Raw genomic sequence first — 16,874 nt, forward strand, 5'->3', positions numbered from 1 at the left:
TTTTTATCTGAAAAAAACCGTGGCCCAGTAAGGAGCAGGCCTATCTTCTACCACCTATAGAAACCATCATAAGCATTGAATGGGCTTGCCATTTAATTATGTCACGTGTATACTTGTAAATAACATACTCCATAAAAATAATCAAAATTTATCGAGCGAAATTTGAAATATAATTTTTTTCTTCTGAAAAATCGGTAGCTCAGTAAGGAGCAGGACTATCTTCTACCACCTATAGAAACCATCATAAGCATTGAATGGGCTTGCCATTTACGTATGACATGTGTATACGTCTAAATAACATACTCCATAAAAATAATGAAAATTTATCGAGCGAAATTTGAAATATAATTTTTTTCTTCTGAAAAATCGGTAGCTCAGTAAGGAGCAGGACTATCTTCTACCAACTATAGAAACCATCATAAGCATTGAATGTGCTTGCCATTTACGTATGACATGTGTATACGTCTAAATAACATACTCCATAAAAATAATGAAAATTTATCGAGCCAAATTTGAAATATAATTTTTTTATCTGAAAAAAACCGTAGCCCAGTAAGGAGCAGGCCTATCTTCTACCACCTATAGAAACCATCATAAGCATTGAATGGGCTTGCCATTTAATTATGTCACGTGTATACTTGTAAATAACATACTCCATAAAAATAATCAAAATTTATCGAGCCAAATTTGAAATATAATTTTTCTCTTCTGAAAAATCGGTAGCTCAGTAAGGAGCAGGACTATCTTCTACCAACTATAGAAACCATCATAAGCATTGAATGGGCTTGCCATTTACGTATGACATGTGTATACGTCTAAATAACATACTCCATAAAAATAATGAAAATTTATCGAGCCAAATTTGAAATATAATTTTTTTATCTGAAAAAAACCGTAGCCCAGTAAGGAGCAGGCCTATCTTTTACCACCTATAGAAACCATCATAAGCATTGAATGGGCTTGCCATTTAATTTTGTCACGTGTATACTTGTAAATAACATACTCCATAAAAATAATCAAAATTTATCGAGCGAAATTTGAAATATAATTTTTTTCTTCTGAAAAATCGGTAGCTCAGTAAGGAGCAGGACTATCTTCTACCACCTATAGAAACCATCATAAGCATTGAATGGGCTTGCCATTTAATTATGTCACGTGTATACTTGTAAATAACATACTCCATAAAAATAATCAAAATTTATCGAGCGAAATTTGAAATATAATTTTTTTCTTCTGAAAAATCGGTAGCTCAGTAAGGAGCAGGACTATCTTCTACCAACTATAGAAACCATCATAAGCATTGAATGGGCTTGCCATTTACGTATGACATGTGTATACGTCTAAATAACATACTCCATAAAAATAATGAAAATTTATCGAGCGAAATTTGAAATATAATTTTTTTATCTGAAAAAAACCGTGGCCCAGTAAGGAGCAGGCCTATCTTCTACCACCTATAGAAACCATCATAAGCATTGAATGGGCTTGCCATTTAATTATGTCACGTGTATACTTGTAAATAACATACTCCATAAAAATAATCAAAATTTATCGAGCGAAATTTGAAATATAATTTTTTTCTTCTGAAAAATCGGTAGCTCAGTAAGGAGCAGGACTATCTTCTACCACCTATAGAAACCATCATAAGCATTGAATGGGCTTGCCATTTACGTATGACATGTGTATACGTCTAAATAACATACTCCATAAAAATAATGAAAATTTATCGAGCGAAATTTGAAATATAATTTTTTTATCTGAAAAAAAACGTAGCCCAGTAAGGAGCAGGCCTATCTTCTACCACCTATAGAAACCATCATAAGCATTGAATGGGCTTGCCATTTAATTATGTCACGTGTATACTTGTAAATAACATACTCCATAAAAATAATCAAAATTTATCGAGCGAAATTTGAAATATAATTTTTTTCTTCTGAAAAATCGGTAGCTCAGTAAGGAGCAGGACTATCTTCTACCACCTATAGAAACCATCATAAGCATTGAATGGGCTTGCCATTTACGTATGACATGTGTATACGTCTAAATAACATACTCCATAAAAATAATGAAAATTTATCGAGCCAAATTTGAAATATAATTTTTTTATCTGAAAAAAACCGTAGCCCAGTAAGGAGCAGGCCTATCTTCTACCACCTATAGAAACCATCATAAGCATTGAATGGGCTTGCCATTTAATTATGTCACGTGTATACTTGTAAATAACATACTCCATAAAAATAATCAAAATTTACCGAGCCAAATTTGAAATATAATTTTTTTTATGAAAATTTGGTAGCACAATAAGGTGCAGGCTTATCTTCTACCACCTATAGAAAACATTATAAGCATTGAATGGGCTTGCCATTTAATTATAACATGTATAGAAGTCTAAATAACATACTCCATAAAAATAATAAAAATTTATCGAGCCAAATTTGAAATAAATTTTTTTTTTAAATCGGTAGCTCAGTAAGGAGCAGGCCTATCTTATACCACCTACAGTAACCATTATAAGCATCGAATGGGCTTGCCATTTTATTATGGCATGTATATACGTGTAAATAACATACTCCATGAAAATAATAAACATGAATCAAACCAGATTTGAAATAATACACTTTACTCATTCTGTTGATTGTACCAGTTGAAGCTGTTTTTGTTTACTGTAACACTGTTACAATCTCGTACGTCGGGAGTATATTTCGTGATTCAATATTATGGTATAACAGTAACAGTGTTATATCATTATTTTTTTTTCGTATGTGCCTCGGTTACATTTATTAATCAAATTAATTAAATTTAATATTAAAATAGGCTGAAAGGAATGTTTACATATCTTTGTTGCGAGTAATGCACTTTGAGGTTAGTGGTTCATAGAGTGATACAATGGAATAACAACAAGTGATATTAATGGTTATTGTACTTTATTTAGGCAACTCAGTTATATAAAAATGGTACATTAGTAAAACAAACACTTAAACACTGCTCAAAATATATGATTTCCACATTTTTCAGTGAAACATGCATTTGAGGTTAGGAAGTTCTGAAGCCACGGCCTTCTTGATCTGCTGATCTGACGTTGACGTCATAGCTTAATGTTGGTTTATTGGCAGTTTTACATCCATGCTATTGGCGCTAAACGGCAAACGCTGCTAAAAAAGTACGAACAGGAGCACACAATAATAGTGCTGAAGGCTGAAGGGCCACCAACTGTAAAAATATTTTCTTCGTCTCTGTGAATAAACTTCCACTATAATCACTGAGCTAGTGCTACCTCCAGTTATAATTTTAGCTCAGTGACTATAATAGCACGGCCACCTTTATAATAGTGAGATGAGATTAAAATCACAATTTAACTTGTGGGCAGTCCCACGGCCGCCTTTAACTCCAGCCGCGGCCTTCGAACTGGCAACGTCGCAAGTGGTGTTGTAACAGCTGTTTATTTTGGCACCAGCTAATGGTAATTGTGTATTTACGAAAGCTTGGTTACTAGACTATGACAATATTGACTCCACTTTAAAAGTATAAAAATTGATTTTATATTTAAATATTGTTTTTGTTTTCAATCCTATATGTTTTATTTTCAATCTTTCAATAAATATATGTTCATAAATTTTAATTTTAATTAATAAAACGTGAAATAATGAGCTGGTGTCACCTGTATGCCATGTTATCTTATAGGACGTCTGGCGCTAGACAACACCACTTGCGGTGTTGCCAATTCTACCAGGCCGCGGCCTGTAGTTAGAGGTGGCCGTGGCAGTCCTCACTGACTCTGAGGGCCGCTTTCCGTCTGAGAATGGACTAAGAATTATTCTCTGAGTTTAAAAAATAAAGTCAGAACGCGGGAAGTAGGATTCCTCTCAAAGAAAAAAATAAACGGTATCAGCATTCTGACACATACTTTCTCCCATAAGCTCACCAAAAACCTTTATCATGGGTAAGCAGTAAGAGTAAATATGATATTTTATAGTTTAAAATCACAAAAGTAGCAATTACTTTTGAGCCGTAATTGTTACAGCAATGGGATGTTGTACTATTTTTTTTTTTTTTTTTTTTTTTTTTAGAATTATAAGGATTATTATAGAATTATAAGGAACATATTAATTTTGATGAAAACCAACTATTTTCAAAAAATCTGATTTTTTTACTTTATGGTTGTTTATGGGAAAATAACATAAGTTTACAACGACTTTTGAACCTTAATTTTTACAGAAATAGGATTTGTACCAATTTGTTCAGAATTTAAAGGACTACTGTATAATATACTAAGTTTTTAAGAAAGTCGTTCGGACCATTTTCGAGAAAATACTATTTTTTCCTTTATTTTATGGGGTTTTATGGGAAAATCATGGAAAATCCCCATTAAAAATCTGAATTGAAAAAATTGAAAAAAACTTTCAAATGTACTAAAGGACATTCTAACATACAAAGTATATCAAAACCAGCTTATTTTCTAAAATCCTATTTTTTGTTATTTTATGGAGTTTTTGGGAAAATAACTTAATTTACAATAACTTTTGAACCGTAATTTTTACAGAAATAGGAGTCGTACCATTTTGTTTATCAAAATCGTTATGCCATTTTTTAGAAAATCCAATTTTTCCGTTATTTTATGGGGTTTTATGGAAAAATCGCTACTAAAAATAAAAATTTCAAAAAAATGAAAAAAAACCACCTCGAGATACCATAGATTAGTACCTACATACCAAATTTCATCAAAATTGGACTACAGGTGTAGTCTGTAGCTCTGTACACATCCAGACACACACACACACACACACACACACACACACACACACACACACACACACACACACACACATACACACAGCCATCACTTCGAAAACCACTTTTTTGGTTCCAGGGGCGTGGGGTCCCAGTTTATCGACATCCCAAAAGATCGACACTGAAATAGTCCCACTTTGTCGACAACTCAAAATGTCGACAGTGTCGGTAATATGGGATGTCTGTAAAGTGGGATGTCGGTTATGTGGGATGTCTGTTATGTGGGACGGTTGTGTAAATTTTCCCACTTTATCGACACGCAAAATGTCGACAAGCAAAACAGATCGACAAAGAGCGGGAGATTCAAATTGAAGGTGAACAGTTCTTGCTGAACAGATCGGTTGAGTATAATGAGAGTCGTTCTTTTTTAAACTCCGAACGACTTCTATTCACGGCGCTTGCAGTCTCCTTCTCCTTCAAATTTGTCAATGCTATCTCAACTATCTTGTGTATATAATATGTGTTCTGCCGTTTGAAGGCTTAAAATAATTTGACATTTGTCGCACTTGTATTATGATTTATTGACTGTTTTTTTTTTTCGTGTAAGAAGGTAGTTAAAACGTGCTACCTAGGCCAAACTTTGACAGAGGATGATTATGGTATCCATCCAAGTTTTTTCAATCATACATATATTTGAAATTATAATGATATAGTACATAGTTTTTTTTCATTTAACTTGCTAGCTTAGTGTTAAAAAAGATTAACCCAAATAACAATTTTACGTTGTTCATTTTTACACTTTGAAATATTAAATGAGTTGTAGTACATTTGTATCAGCAACTTACACCGGAAATGAGGAAATGAAAAAAAAACTGCGTTAATTTGCCTCTGCAGATGCTTTGATTCTTTTGTTAACCTTTCCATTGCCAATATGGCGATCCATTAAAAGCAATGACGTCATAAAATTTTGCAATAATTTCTTTCTAAACTATTTTGTAGAGCTTAAAAACAAATTATTTAGTATATTGAAGCATTATTATGCGCCTAATGGTTACGGAGAAAACTCAAACAGTTGCCTAATGGTTACGGAGAAAACTCAAACAGTTTTAAATTTAAAATCCCTATGTTATTGTTATTAAAATCCCTAAAATCCCTATGAAACGTTGTGTATTGTTTTTTACATTCGTGATGGATGTCCGCAATAAACCTTTGAACAACCTATGTTATTCTTATGGAGAATAAGTAAACTGTTGTAGTTAGCTTGTTTATGAACATCTTTTGATCAAAATTTGAAAATGCATTTATTTCATACTAAACTACCTATATGTAATAATATTACAAAAAAAACCCTTTAAAACCCTCCCTGTTACAACATACCTAAGTACTTGTTAAACTAATGCAATATTGAAATAGGGAATAATTTTGTGATATTTTAAGGAGATAATGTAAATCCAATCAAGCAAATGGAAATTCGTTTATTCTGCAGGTTTGCTGCGGGGGGTATTTAAAATAAATCATAGAGTTGTTGCAGTATTTAGAAACACACATCAGAACCACCTGTAAACTGTGAATGGCTGCTTAAGAAACTTAAACACCTTATCTAAATGCAGTAGGTATAAAGAAAATAATAGTATATGCCTACTGTATTACGTTACTAGCCCGGTAAGCGGTAAGGTGTTTTATCGAAGGCGTAGCCGAGTACGGGATTTTCGTGCGGCACAATTTATTTAGGACAGAACATAAATTCGATTTTTTTTTCTGAAAATAAAATAGGCCGCTGAAATTAGCTGTTTATTTCAACAGCTGACTAAGTACACGGTAATAGTATATTACGTTACTAGTCCTGAAAATAAGTGTGTTTACCCAGGCCATGCTGCAGGATCCATGACGTCACACTATTGGATAGATTTCATTGATAAATTCATTGCCATTGCCATTCCCATATGTTTTAGGTAAAAAAACAAGCTGATGGCTGTTTGTAAGATTTTAATGGTAAGAGTTTAGTACAACTATCCACCACTGTGACGTAGTGTTGCGCTGCCCGTGCTGCAGCATGGCCTGTTTTTTTCTAGTGGGTTTTTTTTCTAGTGGGGCCTTGGTTTACCGGACGAGTGTGGTCGTTCCCGTGCGAGACGAAGTCGAGTACGGGATTACCATACAAGTCCGGTACACACATTTTGGACGAGTTACGTGCGATAGTTTACGTGATATTTTAAAGGAGACATTTTAGTGTAAATCCAGTTAGGCAAATGGAAATTCGCTTATTATGCAGGTTTGCTGCGGCGGGGGTATTTTACTCTAAAGTCATAAGTGATTTATTTAACCAGATTTACATAAGTTATGCATATTGGTTACGTCAATTGCAGAAATACATAAAATATATACAAAATTCCTTCTGCATGCCATACATAAGCTATTTACAATTGGTTAACATTTTAAATTTTGTTTGGAAATTCACTCATTATGCCCATTTAAAAATCTTTACCTTATTCTTATTACCCTCATAAACTCATTTTCGCGTATTCCAATTGTGTTGGTTCGCGGACTCATTCGTTGTAGGTTTACACGACACGTTTGTACAAATTTCATCAGGATCGTATTATTTTTGCCATGAGAGATTTTTTCGCTAATTAATAGCGTATTACCATAGATAAAACATACTCCCCTAGTAGATTTCTCATCCTTATGGAACAGCTGAAGACAATTTTATTGTTAGTTCTGTACGGTTTATGTAGAGGTCGTGTTTTGTTTACAATTTGTTTCACGTTATTACAGCCATTTAAAACCTCGTTTAACCAAATAATACGATCTAATCATAAACAATAACTTGTCCCCTAGTTATATAACCAAACAGTAAAGCACAAATCAAGAAATTAACTCTAAAATAATGGAAACAAAGTTTCACCGACACTAGCGCCTTTGTGTCACGTAAATGAACTAGACACGAAAAACGTGCTTCAAAATTTACAATGGGATGAGGAGTCTACTTGTGTTGGTTATTCTATGGTATTACCTATATGGAACATTCACCAAAATGTTTTTACCTACTACCGTTTTAAATACGACAGTTTTTTAAAGTAGCCATTTCAGTTCAGTTCTTAGAATTGAAAAGTTTCACTTAACAGCTCTTTACTTTCATAACAGCAGTTTCATTTCACAACAGCATAGTTTTTCTCATAACAACACAGGCAACGGACCAATGAGGTTCAAGGATTGAGAGAAAAGAAGTAAAATTGGAATTCTTCGAACGTCAACTAATCAGCTGATCAGTTGACAATTTTAATTGTTGATCCAACTTTTTCCTGTTAATACCAGCGAACACAGAATAACAAATTGCATCCACATTCCATAAAGACCATAAAATGCACAGCTTTCCACTTTTCAAGGTTTTCGCTATTTTGGAATTAATATTTTTAACTAATTTTATGGTCTTTTTGGAATGTGGATGCAATTTTAAGACTTATTTGACTTATTTACTCTTCGCATTCTCGCTATAAGCCTACTTGTTTAGGAGCTACATGATGTAAAATGTACACCGGAAGTCTCTTTTCCATAGGCTGTAACTCCTAAACGAGTGGGTTTATCGAAAAAATTTCAAGAGTAAAAAAGTTTTTAAATTGCATGTTTTATCCGAAAACATGAAAGGGTGTTCCATGAGAAATTTCAAAGTTGGCCGCCATTTTCAAAATATAAACTCATATTTTGAACTGCCACAAAAAATAAAGGAATGTCCCCCATTTAAAGTTTTCACTAATTCTTACCGTTTCCGATATCCCAATGGTGGCCTCCTTGAGTTGATAACCCTGTATATATGTAGCCGTTAGCGCGATAACTCGAGCAAAAATGATCCCATGTAGATGAAATTTGGTAAAAACGTGTAAACCTACGTTTATTCGATCGAGTTCGCGAACCAGCATAATCGGACCATGGGAACAGGGGTTTACGGGGGGTTTTATGGGGTAAAAATGGGGGTTTTCAATTTTTCCCCTAAAACAAAAAGTTTGCAATCTATCTATAATATTAAAACGAAACTATGTTTTTTTATTTCACGATTTTGAATCAACCACTCGACGGATTTTCATGATTTTTGTGTTGAAAGAAAGATAATTTTGAGAACTAGGGAATGTCGAAGCCATAATTTTAGTTTAGGGTCCCAGTTTTTTTAGAAATTAAGTTTTAATTTTTAAAAAGTCTAGCAGCCGACGCTAAGATTCTAAACTAGCTTTTGGCATAAAATAATTTGCTTAACATAACAGCTGTAAACATTCAGCTTTTGTCAAGTAAAGTGCAGCCGATAATAATTATGGAAGAGGCAGGTATGCTATGGAAGGTGGTATCGTTGACTAGGTATATACACTTCTCAATTATGACTATTACTCTCTCTACTGTGCTACTTATAATCAGTGTGCGTCTGTGCGAATCGGCTACAAATCTCACTTCAACGTTTTTCACATCGTAAAAATTGCAGAATTGCTGTTTCATTGTAAAATTATCGGATTTAAAATGCATATCGTATAGGCCTATGATGGAATAAAAACATATTTGGTCACACAACATTTGTTTACAAGATGATTTTTCACATTAAAACTGCAAGAAACTTTGTCTTTATATGTGTAAACTAGCTGATCTGAATTGTACATGGTTTTAACTGACTACAGAATTCCCGTACGTAGGACGGGCTAACACCTCGTTTATTTTTAAACCGTTTTGTAGAGCTTAAAAAAAGAATGTATTTATAAATTAAAATAGGTTCAAAAATAAGCACAAAATGGATTTAAAATCTATATAATTAATACGCTAAATGAAACTTTGTCGCCACCATTTCTTAACCGATTTTATCCATTGACGTCTCATTGGAAAGAGCGTGTCACGTAGATTTGCAAACTGGCCTTACATTTTTACACACTGTGAACTCATGGGTATATATCATCAATCTCTATTATATCGATCCGAATCTGCTAAGCTAGCACTTCAAACGCCATATAATTAATACGCTACATGAAACTTAGTTGGTTGAACTCCTCCGCCATTTCTTAACTGATTTTACCCTTTGACGTCTCATTGGAAAGTGCGTGTCGCGTAGATTTGCAAACTGGCCTTACATTTTTGAAAAAGTCTCTTGGGCTCTGCCCAAGTGGCTGTTAAAGATCCCATGTTATCCTTATGAAGAACATAATTGTTACATTTTGATCAGCTGTATATTTTAATTGCTGTTATTTAGTTTTCAATTCAATGAAACGCATTGGGTACATTTACTGATTTTGTTGAAATTAAATATTTACTATTTAGCCTAAATTTACATTCGTACATATTACAATGTAAAAATTCGAGAAAGCCTGGACAATTTGATTTATTTTGCCAAATAAAAAAAATGAACTGACATAGTACTGCATTTCTTGAGAAATCATTGAAAGAACCGATTTGTTAACCATGGAAACATAGCAAAATCATAGAACGCCACCAAGTAGAAGAAACAGAGATAAAAAAGTACAGTACTATCGTCATCAACCTATATAATGAGGAACACCTACAGCACCAATATGAAGATTTCCACAAACAATGAACAAGAATGTTAGACGAAGTGCTACTATTTTGTAGGAAACATGGACTTAACTTTATGATGATTTGCAAAGGAAACCCCTCTAAGTCTGAATTAAACTGGTACGGCAAGGACATTAATAATTAAATATAGTATATCTTACTAATATTATAAACTAGGTGAAACCCGTCGAAATCGACTTACTTTCAAGCTTACGCTAATTTATCTAACTTAACTGCGAAAAATTGAGTGAAATTATACATATTTCGAGCATTTAGCATTGTTTAAAGATTAGTAAGTGTAAAAACAATAATGATATTAATTGAGTAAGATATCAATTATGGTTGATCATTAAATAAATTATTTCCCATACATTACGTCATCGGAGTTGTTATTAAGCTATCTGGTATCTCTTCCTTTGGAAGAACGTTTAAATTTAAAATTGTATTGGCGAATCTTTTCTTTTCAAACACTTCCGTGATTTCAGTGTAATGCAGATTAATCTATGATTTTATTTGAAAAAATATCTGTTTGTTGGGAAGACACTTTCTAACTCCAAAGGGAGGTATATCCGTTACAGTGTAAGTTTGATTTTTCCTTTGTCACGTCGCGTCAGTTCATATCGTACTTCTGTGCCAATGAATAACAGTCATATATAGACTTGGACTTGGGTGTAGTTTTTATTCTCACCACTCACTAGTCCTGTCTCCTGTCAAGTTAAGACGTCGTCACATATACAATACATATGCTCATCCTGCGTACAGGATTTAATCCTGCGTAGCCCATTTCATAATAAACTACAAATTACAAGTTATAACAACTTGTAATTCCCATTAGATTTGCATTGGGCGATCAGCTGATTTACTAATAATATTATGTACTTCATTATCAAATGGGCCCCAGTTAGTATATGTTTTCTGTTGTACAGTCGGGAAACGGTCCTTATACGAACTGCGCCTCGCAGTTAAAACGCACCCTCGAAAGGGGGGGGGGGGGTCAACGTCTAAGGTTGTTTAGGCCTAAATTAATATTTCGGTTGAAAACCAATAATTAATTACGTTATTAATATATGTCTCTGTTTGAAGTAAAGTAAACTATCAAATAATTTTTGATTTGTTATTTATACATATTTGAAATGATTATTACAGTACAAGTATTATTTTAATAACGTGCCAAAGTTCCGCATTGACCTACCTAGACAATTTGAATCATAAAAGTACAGTACTAGGTTGACCGCAACTGTAGCCGTTGGGAGGCTCACATCGTTGGAGGATCCTTTATGATATCAATGGCATTTCCGGCATTATTTCCGCTCGGGCATTGTATACTGCTGGAGAGATAGACAGCAATTGAGATAAGACTTGTTTGAGATGTTTCGGCTTCTTTAATGTATGAAATGTAAAAATACACAAATTTGCAATTACCTTCACCTATTGAACTAATGTATTATTATCAATTGCATGCACCCAACGTTTTTCGTTTTAAATCTTAAGTATTTATAATCTCCACATATTTATAATTTATTTTCCAGTTTTTAATGTGTTTGGATGTTAAATCTATTTCAAGCGTCTATATCAGATTAAGACAGAGGCATGTAGGAAATCTAAGGTTTATTTGAGTTTCTTTTCATATAATTATGTATTATTAGATTGAATGTATGGCCTACCTACTAACTATAAATATACCAATCTACTAGCAGAGTACCCGTCCTTCTTATGGGGTTGGCATATAAGTATAAAATGCTTATTGTAGTTATACCATGGATAAAAGGAGTATAGACATATATACTCAAGAGTTATACTCAAGCTTTGTGTATGCAATGGGGAAGGACACAGTTTGATAAAATTTGCTTCTTTAAATTTACAGTTTACATAAACATAGCCATTATGTTCTACCACTTCACCTAAACAATAGAGAAAAAAATTATAAAAAATCACAAAATATCACAAATTATTCATGAAATTAGAAACGTAAAGATAACACAATCCTACTTTGACATTTCTCATTGCGTATCACAGTTTTTTTTTTTTGCTGCTTAGTTCAAATTAGCTGTTTTCATAAATGCAAAATAAACGGTATCGGCAATCTGACACATACTTTCTCCCATTAGCTTGTCAACAACCTTTATCATAGGTAAGCGATGGTAGTGGTAGGCCTATTTAATAGGTAAAATCTCAAAAGTTTCATTAACTTTTGAACAGTAATTTCAACAGGAACTAGTGTACCTGTTGCTCGAAATCGAGCAATTGTCAAGTACCGGTATTATGCAGGAGTTATTTTAAAACTACAGTAATAACAGTCATAATTTTCGATGAGTTTAAAAGACCCGACTAAATGCTAAGGTAACTAATTGAAATACTCACGCTATTTCATACTGCTTTGAAATTATAAATAAACGTTTCTTGTAAAAATATTTTAGCATTTTTAGGACCCAGCCTTATTTTTTAGTGTTTTCTACAAATGTTTCCCGACTTGAAGCTGATACCAGTAAACATTTCTTGCATGTATTTCTTTGATCTGACTTTAGGTAGAGGTTTACTTTACCACTGTGACAACACGATGTGTATATTCTTCATGGTTTTTTATTTACTTCCAAAATAAGTTGCTTAGCATAACTGGTAAAAATGATTGATCTCCCCAAGTGATTGCATACCTGGATTCCTTACTGTGAGACCTAGGCCTCTCCTCTACTCTTCTCATAAGTATAAGATTTCCTATTAATTGTCTCCTCCTCCTGTCTTCAATATTTCTCCTTTAAATTCAAGACATTTTCTGTTCTTCCAACAAAACTGATTAACTGTTTGGATTTGTTTATAACCTCATACATATTACAAACATAAATACTTACTCCTTACTCCAAAAAAGCTGGTGAGTTTATTTTTATGTACAGCTGTTTTTGTTTTTAAATTTGTTTTCAATGTAATTCTTATGGGGGAAATGCGACCTTTGAGAGCGTCTCGTGCCCTTAAGAGCAATGGCAGAACGCCTAACAGAAAAATGGAAGAAACCTTTTTGTGCGACGACGTTAAGGGCCAGCAGCATGGGTCTAAGGAGGACAAGGAAGAAGTGGAGGACCCTTTTAGAGAGTTTGAAGATGGGGCTGGAGTACCAGTTATTTATTAATTTAAATAGCAAATGTTTTATTATTTTTCCATATCAAAATTGTTAATTATATTATTTAGTATAAAAAAAATTTACAGATGACTTAAATTAATTGATATATTTACATTCTTTCAAAATGTAAACATGGAAAATTTGGAAAGCCATAGGGCGTAGCCAAGGGAAATGTGAAAATTAAATGATATAATATTGCATTGTCATCCATTTGGGAGCTATGTTTCAAATTTCAAGTCTCTAGCTCATCGGGAACTTAGTATAAAATTGATTGCAAAATTTGGGTCGCCGGATTTCTACCCCCGGATATTTACCCCCATGAAAAAACGCCTACGTCACTTTGACGTCACATGTATGGGGGTAAATTTCCGGCCGCGAACTTTTAGGATGGATAAATTATTATTTATTCAATCAACTCGCATTTCACGGTTTACTTAACAGTTGAAATTAATCAAAATGCTAATAAACCTGACACCGGAACTTTACCCCCGGAAATCTACACCCAGACATCTACCCCCGGACATCTACCCCCAGACATCTACCCCCGGACATCTACCCCCGGACATCTACCCCCAGACATTTACCCCCAGACATCTACCCCCGGACATCTACCCCCAGAAATCTACCCCCAGAAATGTACCCCCAGTAAATCATAAATGAATCAAATCATAAAAGTCCGACCCCGGAATTCTACCCCCGTGCTACACTACGTATCGGCCAATATTCATTGTTGTAGTTGATTTTAGTAATTGGTTTATAAAAATAATCAATGGCTCTTCGTTTAATAATTACCCCCTATTAAGCATGTGATATGTCGTTGTCTTGTTTAATGTCATCTATCTTCCCGATTCATTAAGCTGTAACTGATTTAGGTGTCATTTTTAACCACTGGGGGTAGATTTCCGGCGGTAGATATCCGGGGGTAGATATCTGGGGGTAAATGTCTGGGGGTAGATATCCGGGGGTAAATGTCCGGGGGTGGATTTCTGGGGGTAGATGTCCGGGGGTAGATTTCCGTGCCATGGCAAATCACTTTATAATCAAACAATTACATGTTGATTGTTTAATATTGGGGGTAAATTTCCAGTCACGGGCTGTTTCTCGACCGTGTATGGGCCCCGCCCCTCGTGACGTCAAAATGACGTAGGCGTTTTTTCATGGGGGTAAATATCCGGGGGTGGAAATCCGCTACCCCCAAAATTTGTACCAGACAAGAAACAAGCGAGCTAATAAAAAACTTTTTAATATATAATTCTGAGCAATTTGCAGACAAAACTCTAATTGTATTTATGAAGATTTATTGTTTGTTTGTTTACTCTATTACTGAATTATTAATTATTAATTATAATTATGAATCTTTGATTCTTAATTCTCATTACTGTATAGATGATGTTTGCATTACCACAAAGTTATTGGTTTTTGTTCTGTCATACTGTTCAATGCAAACACAAGGTTGCCTGCATATTCCAACCATGGTAAGTGTGTGTAACTTATTCAGTTATAGGCTAGTTTGACTTGCCAGAAAACTGGGCTGACACTAACAATGACAGTTTTTTACTTTCCTAACCCTATTTTCACAAGGTCAGTTTGTGTGGTATATTTTCCAGGGTGGCTATTTCAGTGACATCCATATCCATGTTAATCTGACACAAGAACAAACACTGAAAATCTTCAAAAATATTGTTCAAAATGGTTCTTTGTGCTGGAAATATGTAAACACCTTACCTACCCTATGTTAAAAAAATCTAAAATCGTATAACTCATTGAGCGAAGCTCTTATACGTCGACTCTTATGCATTTCGTAATACGCAATCTCCTCCAAGACGGCTGAAGTAATCATTTTCAAATTTTGCATGGTGATAAAGACCATATATCGGTGAGTGCTAACAACTATATGGCGTTAAAATAACTCTCTAAGGAATCCCCCCACTGGCTGTAAAAATTTTTATGTAATCTTTATCCACGCAGTATTTGACACAAAAACAAAGACACAAGATCAGCTGTTGACGTATTAAAGGACTTTACTGAAACGGCTACTTTAAAAAAGGTCGTAAGTAAAAGGAATTACTGTAACTGTTATCACCGATATTAGAACAGAAACGGTTACAGATTTGATCTTTACAATCAGGTGTTTGCAATACAAGTGACATCAGAATATGACGGGAATAGCACACCTATGTTTTTTCCTTCCACCATGGACTTTTAGTGTGTTGTAGAAATGTTTCCCACTTACAGTCGCAATAGGTTCTCCATGTTGGTCTTTGTCAATGATAATGTAGTTTGCGTGGTATCACCCATTGTCGCCAGTACATTTACAAATTTCAGTCTTTATTTTAATAGCACCAAATAACCATTAACTATAGGTCGGCCGCTTAGAAAACGACCTCCTCCAGCATTGGTTTAGCATTAGCGCGCAGGTCGTTTTCTAAGCGGCCGAACTATACCTGATTTTCTGCATAACCTCTCTGTCACAATTTTACAATTAACATATGTTCTTCTTCTCACTTTAAATTTCTGACAACATTTGGAGTTTCATAACAATGTTTGTTTCCCATGTTAATCTTATGGAGAAATACGAAACTTTAAAGGGCCCCAGGTCCTCACTCTCTAATTATTTCCCTAAAAAGAAAGTTTCTTGCACAACTTCACGTTATGCTCTTTCCAATGACACAAAAAACATGTCAATCGGTTCAGTAATTTCGGAGAAGTAATTGTCACAAAAAACCTGCTTGCGTATTTAATAAATACTAGTTGCTCTGCCCGTGCTTCGCTACGGGGTAAGAATGCAGAAAAGAATAATTTGGTTTTACTTTAAGATACTATAATATACTGGAAAATACAACACACTTACCAGGAAACATATAGGCAAAGGCTCAATCGTACTTATTGATTATTTAAGTGAATATCTCTTATTATATTACAGTACCATAATTTTATATAGTGTATATCATTTAAAATATATGCAAAAGTATAACTTATTGACCACATGGCACTAAGAAACAATTCTCCTTGTAAACAAATTAAATTAAATAAATAGCAGAACAGCATTTCTGACAACAGCTGGAGTTTCATAACAATCTTTGTTTCCCATGTTAATCTTATGGAGAAATACAAAACTTTAAAGGGCCCCAGGGCCTCACTCTCTAATTATTTCCCTAAAAAAGTTTCCTGCATAACTTCATGATACGCTCTTTCCAATGACACCAAAGACATGGCAATCAGTTCAGTAGTTTCGGAGGAGTAATTGTCACAAAAAATCTGCTTGCGTATTAAATAAGTACGAGAGCACGCCCTGTGGTCGAAAAATCGACCAAAAGTATGTTTTGTGCAAACTTCTCTATTTTCACCCCACACTGTTAAATAAAACATGTGATTGGAATGTCTTACATTTGTTTTGATTTTCTGTTTATATTTTGTTGTTATTTCGTCATCACCATAGCAACCCATAAAACCCATGTTAATTTTTTTAAATTTCAAATTCATTTTTTGTGCT

The sequence above is a fragment of the Macrosteles quadrilineatus genome, unplaced genomic scaffold (assembly GCF_028750875.1).
Source record: "Macrosteles quadrilineatus isolate MER2022 unplaced genomic scaffold, UCM_ALF_1.0 Scaffold_2__2_contigs__length_208266976, whole genome shotgun sequence".
NCBI classification, from domain to species: domain Eukaryota; kingdom Metazoa; phylum Arthropoda; class Insecta; order Hemiptera; family Cicadellidae; genus Macrosteles; species Macrosteles quadrilineatus.